Source organism: Oncorhynchus keta, chromosome 31 (assembly GCF_023373465.1).
Source record: "Oncorhynchus keta strain PuntledgeMale-10-30-2019 chromosome 31, Oket_V2, whole genome shotgun sequence".
Taxonomy (NCBI): domain Eukaryota; kingdom Metazoa; phylum Chordata; class Actinopteri; order Salmoniformes; family Salmonidae; genus Oncorhynchus; species Oncorhynchus keta.
Window position 1 is genome coordinate 16,571,941 of NC_068451.1, and position 17,284 is coordinate 16,589,224.

The window sequence follows — 17,284 nt, forward strand, 5'->3', positions numbered from 1 at the left end:
AAATAACATTGTTGCACGTCTGAAGTTCGCAAAAGAGCACCTGGATGTTACACAGCGCTGCTGGCAAAATATTCTGTGGACAGATGAAACTACAGTTGACTTGTTTGGAAGGAACACAACACTGTGCAGGTCTGATCAGCAACTACAGAAAACATTTGGTTGAGGTTATTGCTGCCAAAGAAGGGTCAACCGGTTATTAAATCCAAGTGTTCACATACTTTCTCTAACCTGCACTGTGAATGTTTACATGGTGTGTTCAATAAAGACATAAACAATTATAATTGTTTGTGTGTTATTAGTTTAAGCAGACTATGTTTGTCTGTTATTGGGACTTAGATGAAGATCAGATCCAATTTTATGACCAATTTATACTGAAATCCAGGTAATTCTAAAGGGTTCACATACTTTTCCTTCCCACTGTTTGCTGGTCAGTTTGTACCTGTACACTTTCCATCACCATGAATGAAAACAATGACCAATACAGTAATTGAGTACATTGAGACATCAAGTGGTTTGTGGTGATGTGATGAAGTGGCTCAGTTGGTAGAGCATGGCGCTACAATGCTATGGTTGTGGGTTTGATTCCCGTGGGGGACCAGGTCGGGTATGTTTGCACTCACTACTGTAAGTTGCTCTGGATAAGTGCAGCCATGGAAAAGGAATGAATAGACCGTTTCTGTTTTCACATAGAAAGTTGAATTATTATATAGTATTTCAAGAAACAAAAACATATCGAAGTATTTTCATTTTCCATAAATATTATCAGATTAACTGTACAGATAATTATCAGACTCAAGTTACAAATGCTGGTAAACACTCAAGTATATTTAGTTTACATTTTTTCACAAAAGTAGTGCATTTGGTCTTTACTAGGCCTGTATTAGCGGACCAATATAGAGGTCTTCAGTGTAAGCAATTGTATTTTCTGCACCCCCCCAGCAGAAAAAGCGCATACCCCCACGCCCAAACTACTTCCCGCGGCTATGCTAGGATCTCCATGTTAACATGACCCGCCAGGCTAGGATCTCCATGTTAACATGACCCACCAGGCTAGGATCTCCATGTTAACATGACCGACCAGGCCAGGCTAGGATCCCCATGTTAACATGACCGACCAGGCCAGGCTAGGATCTCCATGTTAACATGACCCACCAGGCCAGGCTAGGATCCCCATGTTAACATGACCGACCAGGCCAGGCTAGGATCCCCATGTTAACATGACCGACCAGGCCAGGCTAGGATCTCCATGTTAACATGACCCATCAGGCCAGGCTAGGATCCCCATGTTAACATGACCGACCAGGCCAGGCTAGGATCTCCATGTTAACATGACCGACCAGGCCAGGCTAGGATCCCCATGTTAACATGACCGACCAGGCCAGGCTAGGATCTCCATGTTAACATGACCGACCAGGCCAGGCTAGGATCTCCATGTTAACATGACCGACCAGGCCAGGCTAGGATCCCCATGTTAACATGACCGACCAGGCCAGGCTAGGATCTCCATGTTAACATGACCCACCAGGCTAGGATCTCCATGTTAACATGACCGACCAGGCCAGGCTAGGATCCCCATGTTAACATGACCGACCAGGCCAGGCTAGGATCTCCATGTTAACATGACCCACCAGGCCAGGCTAGGATCCCCATGTTAACATGACCGACCAGGCCAGGCTAGGATCCCCATGTTAACATGACCGACCAGGCCAGGCTAGGATCTCCATGTTAACATGACCCATCAGGCCAGGCTAGGATCCCCATGTTAACATGACCGACCAGGCCAGGCTAGGATCTCCATGTTAACATGACCGGCCAGGCCAGGCTAGGATCTCCATGTTAACATGACCCACCAGGCCAGGCTAGGATCCCCATGTTAACATGACCGACCAGGCCAGGCTAGGATCTCCATGTTAACATGACCCACCAGGCCAGGCTAGGATCCCCATGTTAACATGACCGACCAGGCCAGGCTAGGATCTCCATGTTAACATGACCGACCAGGCCAGGCTAGCATCCCCATGTTAACATGACCGACCAGGCCAGGCTAGGATCTCCATGTTAACATGACCGACCAGGCCAGGCTAGGATCCTCATGTTAACATGACCGACCAGGCCAGGCTAGCATCCCCATGTTAACATGACCGACCAGGCCAGCCTAGGATCCCCATGTTAACATGACCGACCAGGCCAGGCTAGGATCTCCATGTTAACATGACCCGCCAGGCTAGGATCTCCATGTTAACATGACCCACCAGGCCAGGCTAGCATCCCCATGTTAACATGACCGACCAGGCCAGGCTAGGATCCCCATGTTAACATGACCCATCAGGCCAGGCTAGGATCCCCATGTTAACATGACCGACCAGGCCAGGCTAGGATCCCCATGTTAACATGACCGACCAGGCCAGGCTAGGATCTCCATGTTAACATGACCCACCAGGCTAGGATCTCCATGTTAACATGACCCATCAGGCCAGGCTAGGATCTCCATGTTAACATGCCCCACCAGGCTAGGATCTCCATGTTAACATGACCCATCAGGCCAGGCTAGGATCTCCATGTTAACATGCCCCACCAGGCTAGGATCTCCATGTTAACATGACCCACCAGGCTATGATCTCCATGTTAACATGACCCATCAGGCCAGGCTAGGATCTCCATGTTAACATGACCCACCAGGCTAGGGTCTCCATGTTAACATGACCCATCAGGCCAGGCTAGGATCTCCATGTTAACATGGCCCATCAGGCCAGGCTAGGATCTCCATGTTAACATGGCCCATCAGGCCAGGCTAGGATCTCCATGTTAACATGACCCATCAGGCCAGGCTAGGATCTCCATGTTAACATGCCCCACCAGGCCAGGCTAGGGTCTCCATGTTATAACATGACCCATCAGGCCAGGCTAGGATCTCCATGTTAACATGACCCACCAGGCCAGGCTAGGATCTCCATGTTAACATGCCCCACCAGGCTAGGATCTCCATGTTAACATGACCCATCAGCCAAGGCTAGGATCTCCATGTTAACATGACCCATCAGGCCAGGCTAGGATCTCCATGTTAACATGACCGACCAGGCCAGGCTAGGATCCCCATGTTAACATGACCCATCAGGCCAGGCTAGGATCTCCATGTTAACATGACCCACCAGGCCAGGCTAGGATCTCCATGTTAACATGCCCCACCAGGCTAGGATCTCCATGTTAACATGACCCATCAGGCCAGGCTAGGGTCTCCATGTTTAACATGACCCATCAGGCCAGGCTAGGATCTCCATGTTAACATGGCCCATCAGGCCAGGCTAGGATCTCCATGTAAACATGGCCCATCAGGCCAGGCTAGGATCTCCATGTTAACATACCCCACCAGGCTAGGATCTCCATGTTAACATGACCCACCAGGCCAGGCTAGGATCCCATGTTAACATGACCCACCAGGCCAGGCTAGGATCTCCATGTTAACATGCCCCACCAGGCCAGGCTAGGATCTCCATGTTAACATGACCCAACAGGCCAGGCTAGGATCTCCATGTTAACATGACCCACCAGGCCAGGCTAGGATCTCCATGTTAACATGCCCCACCAGGCCAGGCTAGGATCTCCATGTTAACATGCCCCATCAGGCCAGGCGAGGATCTCCATGTTAACATGCCCCATCAGGCCAGGCTAGGATCTCCATGTTAACATGACCCACCAGGCTAGGATCTCCATGTTAACATGACCCATCAGGCTAGGATCTCCATGTTAATATGACCCACCAGGCTAGGATCTCCATGTTAACATGCCCCACCAGGCCAGGCTAGGATCCCCATGGTAACATGACCCACCAGGCCAGGCTAGGATCTCCATGTTAACATGACCCGCCAGGCTAGGATCTCCATGTTAACATGACACATCAGGCCAGGCTAGGATCTCCATGTTAACATGACCCACCAGGCCAGGCTAGGATCTCCATGTTAACATGCCCCACCAGGCCAGGCTAGGATCTCCATGTTAACATGCCCCACCAGGCAAGGCTAGGATCTCCATGTGAACATGCCCCACCAGGCCAGGCTAGGATCTCCATGTTAACATGACCCATCAGGCTAGGATCTCCATGTTAACATGCCCCATCAGGCCAGGCTAGGATCTCTATGTTAACATGCCCAACCACGCCAGGCTAGGATCTCCATGTTGACATGACACAGACAAATGGCCCTTTCCACTGAGCTCAGGCATAACACGCTTCATATCACATGTAAATACAATGGAACTGGAAGGGAATGACACCATGGGACGTATTTGTAATGGTTTGACCAGACTGAAGAGAGTAAAATGTGTATGATAGAGCTGTGATAGAGCTGTGATAGAGCTGTGATAGAGCTGTGATAGAACTGTGATAGAGCTGTGATAGAACTGTGATAGAACTGTGATAGAACTGTGACAGAACTGGGTCATTATTTCCATGGATGTTGAGGTCTGAAGCAGAATGACAACTGAGAACAGTCAAATAATAAAGACACGCTTGTGCTGTGTGTGTGTGTGTGTGTGTGTGTGTGTGTGTGTGTGTGTGTGTGTGTGTGTGTGTGTGTGTGTGTGTGTGTGGACGCGGCTGATTCAGAACTCAGCTGGTTGGAGCAGGTGCTAGCTGGTGACTCAAAAAGCTGTGTGCTGTCTCCGTCTCTCTCCGTCTGTCTCTGTCTGTCTCTGTCTCTTTCTCCCACCACACAACACACAAACACACACACACTACGTATACAATGTCTGGTAAATAATGCCCATTAGCAACGCGTGCGGAGGAGTCCTGACCAAAGACAGACATTATGTAACAGCCGCGGGTATGTGTGTGTGTGTGGTTGCTAGCTAGCGTTGGAAAACCTTACATGTGCTTATACAACCCCTAATCACACCCTTTAGAAACAACATTACCCTTGTGAGTTGTGTCTGCGGCTTCTCTGTTTTTTTACCATCACAAAGAACAGGCCAAAGATTAACAAGACATGGTTACAGAGATGCGTACAGTAACCACAACGTGAGTAGCTTTATGACCCGCCTGCTGTACATACTGTAGATGATTCATATCAGATAAATCCTCTGTTAGCTGAGCCAGGTGGGCTAGCAGCCCAGTGCAGAGTGGTGGGACTCTGATAGTTCAACTCAGGTGGGCTAGCTGCCCACTGCAGAGTGGTGGGACTCTGATAGTTCAACTCAGGTGGGCTAGCTGCCCAGTGCAGAGTGGTGGGACTCTGATAGTTCAACTCAGGTGGGCTAGCTGCCCACTGCAGAATGGTGGGAGTCTGCCCGTTCAACTCAGGTGGGCTAGCTGCCCAGTGCCGAGTGGTGGGACTCTGACAGTTTAACACAGGTGGGCTAGCTGCCCAGTGCAGAGTGGTGGGACTCTGACAGTTCAACACAGGTGTGCTAGCTGCCCAGTGCCGAGTGGTGGGACTCTTCTTTTTTGCTATGGTGTGGCCTATATATCTGTCATTGAATACACCATAGAGAAGATGAGGGCTCACCGTGTATTGTGTGTGTGTGTGTCTGTGTGTGTGTGTGGTCGGACAGTGTTTAGCTAGATAATAATGGACTAGTGATTGACACAAATACGAAGGATAAATAGTCATTATGACATCACCAGTAATGAAATTATGACCTTATGTAAGCTACATTAGGACATACTGCATGTTGTTTGTACATGCATACACACACACACAAACACAGCACACACAAAAACACAACACACACGTGTACACACACACAACAACACACACACTGTACAGCCTTAGGGTAGTGGAACAATACAGAGGCGTTGTTGTCGTCTACAGTTTCTACTACAACACATTATTAGATATTGTGAGTGTGTATGTTTGTGTCCATGTGTGTGTGTGTGTGTGTGTGTGTGTGTGTAAAAGCGTTTATCCTGGGCCCGACCTCTTGGACTGATGTCCGATGGTGAAGGGATCTAGTACTAATCCCTGAATATCACTACACCCCACTGAGATACTGCCACCGTTACCATGACTACACTAAGGCGGGATGTGTTGTATGGCAGAGGGTATTGCATGGCAGAGGGTGTTGCATATAGAGCATTCCCCAGTGAAACCTAGACCACTCCTATCTGAGTTCCGTCCTGTGAGGCGAGAGATGTTTGGAGCAGGAAGGTATTTTAGGCTGTCGATGCTAATTTAACGTTTGTCCATTTCTATGTGCTAATGTAAGGTTAACTGCTGACTCAGTGTTGTTGGACATATTCCCATTTATTGTCTCTGAGATCCTTTTAAGGTTATTACCAGATTGATTCAGGCAGTGGGTATTACAGGGCTGTCTTAGTTCAGCTTGGTTACAGTGAGGCCGCAGGGTTACATTTAATATTGTTAGCGTCGATGGACATTATCCCTGTGTGGGTGGTTTTAAACCCTGTGTACTAATGCTGTGTGTGTGTGTGTGTGTGTGTGTGTGTGTGTGTGTGTGTGTGTGTGTGTGTGTGTGTATATAAATATATATATATTAAGCCCGTGCAGCAGTATTTCTGTCCACTGATGGGTGTGTATCTGTCTAAGTGCTGTCACAGTGGTATCATGGTATCAGGTAGCCCTGCCTGGCTGGCTGTCCCCAATGTGTACTCATGTATATGTTTGCAATTTAGTTAAGCAAGCCAATAGTGACGTACTTGCCAGAGATGAATTGAGACAGGTAATTGTGGCTACGTCCCAAATGGCTCCCACAGGGCTCTAGTCAACAGTAGTGCAGTATATAGTGAATAGGGTGCCATTTGGGATGCAGGCCGCACAGCACAATAATAGCCTGGGTATCCGTTACCTCTCTGTTGTTAGCCATGCAGGCTATTATTATGAGAGAGAGAGAGAGATATATAGGCACAACAACAAGGGGTATAAAACATGTATGAGCATTTATAAACGGTTATAACCATGTATGCAGGTAGCCTAGCGGTTGGGCCAGTAACCGAAAGGTCACTGGTTTGAATCCTGAGCCGACTAGGTGTAAAATCTGTCGGTGTGGCCTTGAGCAAGGCACCTAACCATAATTGCTCTTGTAAGTCTCTCTCACAATATGTACTGTAATAGTTTTTACCCTGCTGTGCAACGTCCTCAGCTCGACAACAAAACCAATAACAACGGAGGTGGGCGGCTATTGGCACAGATTCCATCTTTAACGTATGTTACTAGAAGGCTCATAATATGTTTTGTCTATCCGCTGGACTCAGAACATTTCAGCTGACTCAAAATGGCTGTTAGTCATTACTAGATGACAACATTACTACATGATACATGATTATGATAAGTCATTATTCATACCTACAGACTTTTAGTAAAGTTACCCAAATCTGTTTTCCCGGGTTGTAGTTGAGTTGGTTCAGGGCCTGTTATTCCCACTGGAGATGTTTGTGTGTGTGTTTGTGTGTTTTTGGTTGTAAGTCGCTCTGGATAAGAGCGTCTGCTAAATGACTTAAATGTAATGTAATGTATTATCCTTGTGGGGACCAGAAGTCCTCACAAGGATAGTAAAACTAGGAAAATTAGGACAAGTGGAAACATTTCTCCCATCCCCACAAGGAAAAAGGATTAGGGGTTAGGGTTGGGTTAGTTTTTTTTAAATGATGGAAATCAATTGTTTGGTCCCCACAAGGATAGTAAAACAAATGTGTGTGTGTATGTGTATGCCACATACGCGTGTGGAGATGTAACATCAACATGGGACATCGTCAGCTGCCTAGAAATTGCTGATCCAAGACACAATGAAATGTATCCGTGTCAGGTTATATAATGTAGGCAGGCAGGCAGGCAGGCGAGTGCACGCACGCACACACACACACACACACACACACACACACACACACACACACACACACACACACACACACACACACACACACACACACACACACACACACACACACACACACACACACACACACACACACACACACACACACACACACACACACACACACACTTATACACAGACATACTGTAGCTGATATAGACTAACAGTACAGAGTTCACACAACACTGACTACCAAACACTCACACACACCAATGTAGAAATGAGTGTCCCTTTAATTTGAACTCATTATTAAAATGTCATATTGGTCCTACAGTATGTACTGCTCTAGTAGAGCGTGAGCACAACAGTGTGTAGATACAGATGAATATGATGAAGTTGTGAATGTGTAGGATGCTGCTGGGTAGTTAGCTGTCTCCGTGCCGCTAGGAAACATCTCAGGAGCGGAGCTACGATTTGAGGAGGCTCAATTGAATCCTGGCAGGTAATCTGTTCAAACAGATGAGTTTGAAGTTATATTTGGCTACAGATTAGTGAGTTCCCCACTGCTCAGACAAATCCAACAACCAACTCTTTTTGACAATCACGTGATTATTAGTGCAGTACTCTGGTCAGGAAGCCCAGGGTTGCAGTAAATACAGTACTGTATATACAATCCTTTCACTATAACTGTGGTGCACAGCTTGTCCCTCAATGCATAGACATATATAGATAGACCTGATGTAGCTACTCAAACAAACTCTCTCCTCCACGCAACGACCAGATTCCTGCTCTGCTCCCTATCACAACGTGGCAGAGTGAGCCAGGCTGTGTCCCAAATAGCACCCTAGCCTGGGCCTTGGTCAAAAGTAGTGCACTATATAGGGAAAAGGGAGCCATTCGGAATTCACTCTCAGAGTGGAAAGGGAAGTTATCAGCGCTCTCTCTCTCTCTCTCTCTCTCTCTCTCTCTCATCCCTTACCCATAATCCTCTTGGAGTGAGAAAAGTGTTAAGTAGCAGCACTCACACACACACACACACACACACACACACACACACACACACACACACACACACACACACACACACACACACACACACACACACACACACACACACACACACACACACACACACACACACACACACACACACACACAAACTCCCCTCACAAGAAGAAAGGTGTAATGAACAGGTGTCTCTGGACTTAATATGCTGCATGTCTTTAAATGAGCTGCCATTTTTAGAACAGCTCTTCTTCTTCCTGTTCCTGTCAGACTCATGCAGGTAGAGAGAGGTGGTTCTGCCCTGGTCACAGTACTCACTGTAGCCCCAGTGCCAGTCTGTTTCTATCAGGCTTGACAATGACAAATGGCATTGGCAGGAGCACAAACAGATCTGGGTCTGTATCGGTTTAAAAACTAAAACTGCTAAAAATGAAAAAAGTATATTTGTGTTATTCTCAAAACTTTTGGCCACGACTGTACATTGACTTGTGCTCCTGGCAGTCATAAGCATTAAGTGTTAATTGTCTGTATATGGTATCTTCCTACTGAGCCTCAGGATGATCTCTTCATCCAATTATTTGGAAGCCTTGGGAAGACTTAGACAGACTGAGTGGTTAGGGCTGGTCATGACACTACTATACAGAAACAGCATCTCAAATGGCACCCTATACCGTAGTATAGGCACTGATTTTGACCAGGACCCATAGGGAATAGGGTGCTCTTTGGGACGTAGCATGAGACTGTTGTGAACATGTCCAGTTGGAAGCCATGTTGAGCGTGTTCCAGTTACTACTACATTGTTGATGAAGGGAAAAGTCATGCTGGCCCTTAGGACCACTGTATCTGATCGTATCCCACAGTCCTCTCTGCTACGCCACCCTCTGCTCCACTCCGCACCGACTTCTGAAAGGAAGAGTGGGCTTCTTAGAATTAACACATGCTAGATTGACGGGTTGGGGCACCCCAGACATATTTAGGCAGGGGAAGGAGGTCGGCATAGGGAGGAGAGGCGAGGCAGGGAACGAAGGGAGCCACTGGAGGGCGGCATACGAGGGAGGTGTAGGGAGGCAGGGGAGGGAGGGAGGCGGATGTGAGGGTGGAAAGTAGGCAGACAGAGTAATTGGGGAGCATTTATTCCCTGGGTGGAGTCAGTGTGGAGAAGCTCAGTGCAATGTAACAGAGAAAGCTGTGTCTGCTCAGTATAATGTAATGTATGAAGTAAAGGGTTTTCTCCTCTCAACGTGTCTTCTCTGAAATCCCAGAGGGAAACGTAAGAGTTGGAGTGTGGATTAGTTGTTAGGTTTCTCTTAACAGTGTAACTATCTCTGTTACATTTGATTCATTTAGCCGACCGTCTTATCCAGAACCACTTACAGGAGCAATTAGGATTAAGTGCCTTACTCAAGGGCACATCGACAGATGTTTCAATTGGTTAGCTCAGGTATTCAAACAGGGAAACCTTTCGGATACACTCTTAACAGCTAGGCTACCTGACGCCTCTGTTACATGATGCCATCAAGGCTTCCATCCGTGGGACTGGCGTGTATGTGTTGTCATGCTGTCTGTTGTGTGAAAAGCAGGTAGGGATGGATGCAACTGACAGATGAACACCATGTACTCTGCGTCATGTATCCATGCCAACCATAACACAACAATCATCTCAAAGGAAGTTATTACTGTCACATGTAACGTCAGTGCAAAATATGTCAAATAGGTATTTACTCCTGAAACCTTGCATCAACAGTGTGTTTGTTTTCTCAGCTATAAATCAAATGTGTTCAGAACAAAATGTTACAAATAGTTTCTATTTGTATAGACTGCTAGATATTTTTGGTGTCCTTAACACTTGGATGTCAGTAAGTGATCACACACTCCTGTAAATTGACTCATGACTGTAATGTATCTCTTCTAGCTACGTCACGTCAGCCTGTGACTGACAGAGAGGATAGGCAGACTGTGGTTCTGTCTCATGACTGTAATGTATCTCTTCTAGCTACGTCACGTCAGCCTGTGACTGACAGAGAGGATAGGCAGACTGTGGTTCTGTCTCATGACTGTAATGTATCTCTTCTAGCTACGCCACGTCAGCCTGTGACTGACAGAGAGGATAGGCAGACTGTGGTTCTGTCTCATGACTGTAATGTATCTCTTCTAGCTACGCCACGTCAGCCTGTGACTGACAGAGAGGATAGGCAGACTGTGGTTCTATGTCTCATGACTGTAATGTATCTCTTCTAGCTACGTCACGTCAGCCTGTGACTGACAGAGAGGATAGGCAGACTGTGGTTCTATGTCTCATGACTGTAATGTATCTCTTCTAGCTACGTCACGTCAGCCTGTGACTGACAGAGAGGATAGGCAGACTGTGGTTCTATGTCTCATGACTGTAATGTATCTCTTCTAGCTACGTCACGTCAGCCTGTGACTGACAGAGAGGATAGGCAGACTGTGGTTCCATGTCTCATGACTGTAATGTATCTCTTCTAGCTACGCCACGTCAGCCTGTGACTGACAGAGAGGATAGGCAGACTGTGGTTCCATGTCTCATGACTGTGTAATGTATCTCTTCTAGCTACGCCACGTCAGCCTGTGACTGACAGAGAGGATAGGCAGACTGTGGTTCTATGTCTCATGACTGTAATGTATCTCTTCTAGCTACGGCACGTCAGCCTGTGATTGACAGAGAGGATAGGCAGACTGTGGTTCCATGTCTCATGACTGTGTAATGTATCTCTTCTAGCTACGCCACGTCAGCCTGTGACTGACAGAGAGGATAGGCAGACTGTGGTTCTATGTCTCATGACTGTGTAATGTATCTCTTCTAGCTACGTCACGTCAGCTTGTGACTGACAGAGAGGATAGGCAGACTGTGGTTCTGTCTCATGACTGTAATGTATCTCTTCTAGCTACGGCACGTCAGCCTGTGACTGACAGAGAGGATAGGCAGACTGTGGTTCTATGTCTCATGACTGTAATGTATCTCTTCTAGCTACGCCATGTCAGCCTGTGACTGACAGAGAGGATAGGCAGACTGTGGTTCTATGTCTCATGACTGTAATGTATCTCTTCTAGCTACGTCACGTCAGCCTGTGACTGACAGAGAGGATAGGCAGACTGTGGTTCTATGTCTCATGACTGTAATGTATCTCTTCTAGCTACGTCACGTCAGCCTGTGACTGACAGAGAGGATAGGCAGACTGTGGTTCCATGTCTCATGACTGTAATGTATCTCTTCTAGCTACGCCACGTCAGCCTGTGACTGACAGAGAGGATAGGCAGACTGTGGTTCCATGTCTCATGACTTTGTAATGTATCTCTTCTAGCTACGCCACGTCAGCCTGTGACTGACAGAGAGGATAGGCAGACTGTGGTTCTATGTCTCATGACTGTAATGTATCTCTTCTAGCTACGGCACGTCAGCCTGTGACTGACAGAGAGGATAGGCAGACTGTGGTTCCATGTCTCATGACTGTGTAATGTATCTCTTCTAGCTACGCCACGTCAGCCTGTGACTGACAGAGAGGATAGGCAGACTGTGGTTCTGTCTCATGACTGTAATGTATCTCTTCTAGCTACAGCACGTCAGCCTGTGACTGACAGAGAGGATAGGCAGACTGTGGTTCTATGTCTCATGACTGTAATGTATCTCTTCTAGCTACAGCACGTCAGCCTGTGACTGACAGAGAGGATAGGCAGACTGTGGTTCTATGTCTCATGACTGTAATGTATCTCTTCTAGCTACGCCACGTCAGCCTGTGACTGACAGAGAGGATAGGCAGACTGTGGTTCTGTCTCATGACTGTGTAATGTATCTCTTCTAGCTACGCCACGTCAGCCTGTGACTGACAGAGAGGATAGGCAGACTGTGGTTCTATGTCTCATGACTGTAATGTATCTCTTCTAGCTATGCCACATCAGCCTGTGACTGACAGAGAGGATAGGCAGACTGTGGTTCTATGTCTCATGACTGTAATGTATCTCTTCTAGCTACGTCACGTCAGCCTGTGACTGACAGAGAGGATAGGCAGACTGTGGTTCTATGTCTCATGACTGTAATGTATCTCTTCTAGCTACGCCACGTCAGCCTGTGACTGACAGAGAGGATAGGCAGACTGTGGTTCTGTCTCATGACTGTGTAATGTATCTCTTCTAGCTACGCCACGTCAGCCTGTGACTGACAGAGAGGATAGGCAGACTGTGGTTCCATGTCTCATGACTGTAATGTATCTCTTCTAGCTACGCTACGTCAGCCTGTGACTGACAGAGAGGATAGGCAGACTGTGGTTCCATGTCTCATGACTGTGTAATGTATCTCTTCTAGCTACGTCACGTCAGCCTGTGACTGACAGAGAGGATAGGCAGACTGTGGTTCTATGTCTCATGACTGTAATGTATCTCTTCTAGCTACGTCACGTCAGCCTGTGACTGACAGAGAGGATAGGCAGACTGTGGTTCTGTCTCATGACTGTGTAATGTATCTCTTCTAGCTACGCCACGTCAGCCTGTGACTGACAGAGAGGATAGGCAGACTGTGGTTCTATGTCTCATGACTGTGTAATGTATCTCTTCTATCTACGCTACGTCAGCCTGTGACTGACAGAGAGGATAGGCAGACTGTGGTTCTATGTCTCATGACTGTAATTTATCTCTTCTAGCTACGGCACGTCAGCCTGTGACTGACAGAGAGGATAGGCAGACTGTGGTTCTATGTCTCATGACTAATGTATCTCTTCTAGCTATGCCACGTCAGCCTGTGACTGACAGAGAGGATAGGCAGACTGTGGTTCTATGTCTCATGACTGTGTAATGTATCTCTTCTAGCTACGCCACGTCAGCCTGTGACTGACAGAGAGGATAGGCAGACTGTGGTTCCATGTCTCATGACTGTGTAATGTATCTCTTCTAGCTACGCCACGTCAGCCTGTGACTGACAGAGAGGATAGGCAGACTGTGGTTCCATGTCTCATGACTGTGTAATGTATCTCTTCTAGCTACGTCACGTCAGCCTGTGACTGACAGAGAGGATAGGCAGACTGTGGTTCTATGTCTCATGACTGTAATGTATCTCTTCGAGCTACGTCACGTCAGCCTGTGACTGACAGAGAGGATAGGCAGACTGTGGTTCTATGTCTCATGACTGTAATGTATCTCTTCTAGCTACGCTACGTCAGCCTGTGACTGACAGAGAGGATAGGCAGACTGTGGTTCTGTCTCATGACTGTGTAATGTATCTCTTCTAGCTACGTCACGTCAGCCTGTGACTGACAGAGAGGATAGGCAGACTGTGGTTCCATGTCTCATGACTGTGTAATGTATCTCTTCTAGCTACGTCACGTCAGCCTGTGACTGACAGAGAGGATAGGCAGACTGTGGTTCTGTCTCATGACTGTGTAATGTATCTCTTCTAGCTACGGCACGTCAGCCTGTGACTGACAGAGAGGATAGGCAGACTGTGGTTCTATGTCTCATGACTGTAATGTATCTCTTCTAGCTACGGCACGTCAGCCTGTGACTGACAGAGAGGATAGGCAGACTGTGGTTCTATGTCTCATGACTGTAATGTATCTCTTCTAGCTACGCCACGTCAGCCTGTGACTGACAGAGAGGATAGGCAGACTGTGGTTCTGTCTCATGACTGTGTAATGTATCTCTTCTAGCTACGTCACGTCAGCCTGTGACTGACAGAGAGGATAGGCAGACTGTGGTTCTATTTATTCAGCCCATCAGAAACAATTAGAACGGTTTTGGCTGCTGTTGGACCTGCCTGCCCAGGCACCTATGACATGTGGGAAACCGTATCTGCGTCCCAAATGGAACCCTGTGGGCCCTGGTCAAACATAGTGCACTATATAGGGAGTAGGGCCCTGGTCAAACATAGTGCACTATATAGGGAATAGGGTTCCATTTGGGGTGCAGCGCTTGTTCTCCGGACCGGCTGCATGGGGAGAATGTGATGAATCAGGGCTCGTTGTATAGATGTCACATCGATGTGGTTCTCCTACTCTGACCTGACTTAGGAGCAGGCAGGTTATTGAGCAGGAGAGGGAGAGAGAGAAGGAGAAAGGGGGGAGAAGAAGAGAGGGGGAGGGTAAGAGAGAGCTGGAGGGAGCGAGAGAAGGACAAAATGTGGGGAGAAGTAGAAAGAGGGAGAGTGAGTGAGACCGGCATTACTTAACCTGAGTTAGTCCCCTGAACTGATGCATAGGCTTTGGCTCAGCAGTCTAACTCAGCATTGTGTTGTGCAGGAAGATATCTGGGTTTGAACCCAGTCGGTCATATAGGGTGGGTCTCAAAACATATCCTATTCCCTAAGGGCCCTCGTCAAAAGTAGTGGACTATATAGGGAATAGGGTGTCATTTGGGAAAGGCACGTGAAGTATGAATAAAAGAGCAGAGAGAGTTGGTCCTGTCCAGCTACAGAAGGTGTGAAGTAGGAGCAGGTGGTCATGGTAACGTCCTGTGGTGTGAACAGAGGGCCTGGCCCAGGGCTCACAGACCCTTCATCCTTCGGTTCCATGATGTAAGACTGGTCCACGTCATAACTTAGAGCTGCACAACCTATAGAGGGTTGACACGTCATAACATAGAGCTGCACAACCTTGACACCATGCCAGAGAGATGCACAATCTAGAGTGGGTTGACACCATGCCATAGAGCTTACCATCTATAGAGGGTTGACACCATGCCATAGAGCTTACAATCTAGAGAGGGTTGACACCATGCCATAGAGATGCACAATCTAGAGTGGATTGACACCATGCCATAGAGTTTACAATCTAGAGAGGCTTGACACCATGCCATAGATCTTAAAATCTAGAGAAGATTAACACCATGTAATAGAGTTTAAATTCTACAAAGGGTTGACACTGTGCTATAGAGCTGCACAATCTAGAGAGGGTTGACACCATGCCATATAGCTTAAAATCGAGAGAGAATTGATACTGTGCCATAGAGCTGCACAATCTAGAGAGGTTTGACACTGTGCACAATCTAGAGAGGGTTTACACTGTGCCGTAGAGCTGCACATCTAAAGAGCTGCACAGGGTCGCAGTAGTATTAGCTTTTATTTTTTCCTTGCAGTCAAAGACTGAATTGTATCTAAATGTACTGTATTTACACACTGGATCAGTCCAGATTTCATACAAAACTGAAATCAGGGTTATTGATCATTTTCTTCCTGGTGGATGTGAGTCACCACTACACTGACAATGTTCATGTTCTGGTGTGCATCCCAAATTGCTCACTATTCCCTATATAGAATAGGGTGCCATTTGGGATCCACACAATGTTGTGGTGTGTCTGCAGGTGAGGTGAGCTAGGTCTGTCAGTCTGGCCTCGTGTGGGAAGCTGGCTGCTTCAGGGAGCAACATTCATTACATCTAGGAGTTCTTCCCTAAACACTAAACTCTCAGTGACAGGCCGTTGTGTAATTGTCCTGCTGTCTGTCTGCGCGGCAGGAGCTACGTCAACTCCACTCTCTCTCAAGGAGCCACTCTCACGCTCTCAGATAGGGCTGAGGCTGGGGTACAGTATTGTGGCTACATAGTACTAGAGCTGGGGTATAGTACTGGGGTTGGGGTATATTACTGGGGTTGGGGTATAGTACTGGGGTTGGGGTATAGTACTGGGTTTGGGGTATAGTACTGGGGTTGGGGTATAAGGCTGGCGTATAGTACTGGGGTATAGTACTGGGGTATAGTACTGGGGTTGGGGTATAGGGCTGGGGTATAGTACTGGGGTTGGGGTCTAGGGCTGCGGTTGTGGTATAGTACTGGGGTTGAGGTATAGTACTGGAGTTGGGGTATAGGGCTGGGTTATAGTACTGTGGTTGGGGTATAGTACTGGGGTTGGGGTATAGCACTGGGGTTGGGGTGTAGTACTGGGGTATAGTTCTGGGGTTGGGGTATAGTACTGGGGTTGGTGTATAATACTGAGGTTGGGGTATAGTACTGGGGTTGGGGTATAGTACTGGGGTTGGGGTATAGTACTGGGGTTGGGGTATAGTACTGGGGTTGGGGTCTAGGGCTGCGGTTGTGGTATAGTACTGGGGTTGAGGTATAGTACTGGAGTTGGGGTATAGGGCTGGGTTATAGTACTGTGGTTGGGGTATAGTACTGGGGTTGGGGTATAGCACTGGGGTTGGGGTGTAGTACTGGGGTATAGTTCTGGGGTTGGGGTATAGTACTGGGGTTGGTGTATAATACTGAGGTTGGGGTATAGTACTGGGGTTGGGGTATAGTACTGGGGTTGGGGTATAGTACTGGGGTATAGTTCTGGGGTTGGGGTATAGTACTGGGGTTGAGGTATAATACTGGGGTTGAGGTATAGTACTGGGGTTGGGGTATAATACTGAGGTATAGTACTGGGGTTGGGGTTTAGTACTGGGGTTGGGGTATAGGGCTGGGGTATAGTACTGGGGTTGGGGTATAGTACTGGGGTTGAGGTATAGTACTGGGGTTGGGGTATAGGGCTGGGGTATAGTATTGGGGTTAGAGTATAGGGCTGGGGTTGGGGT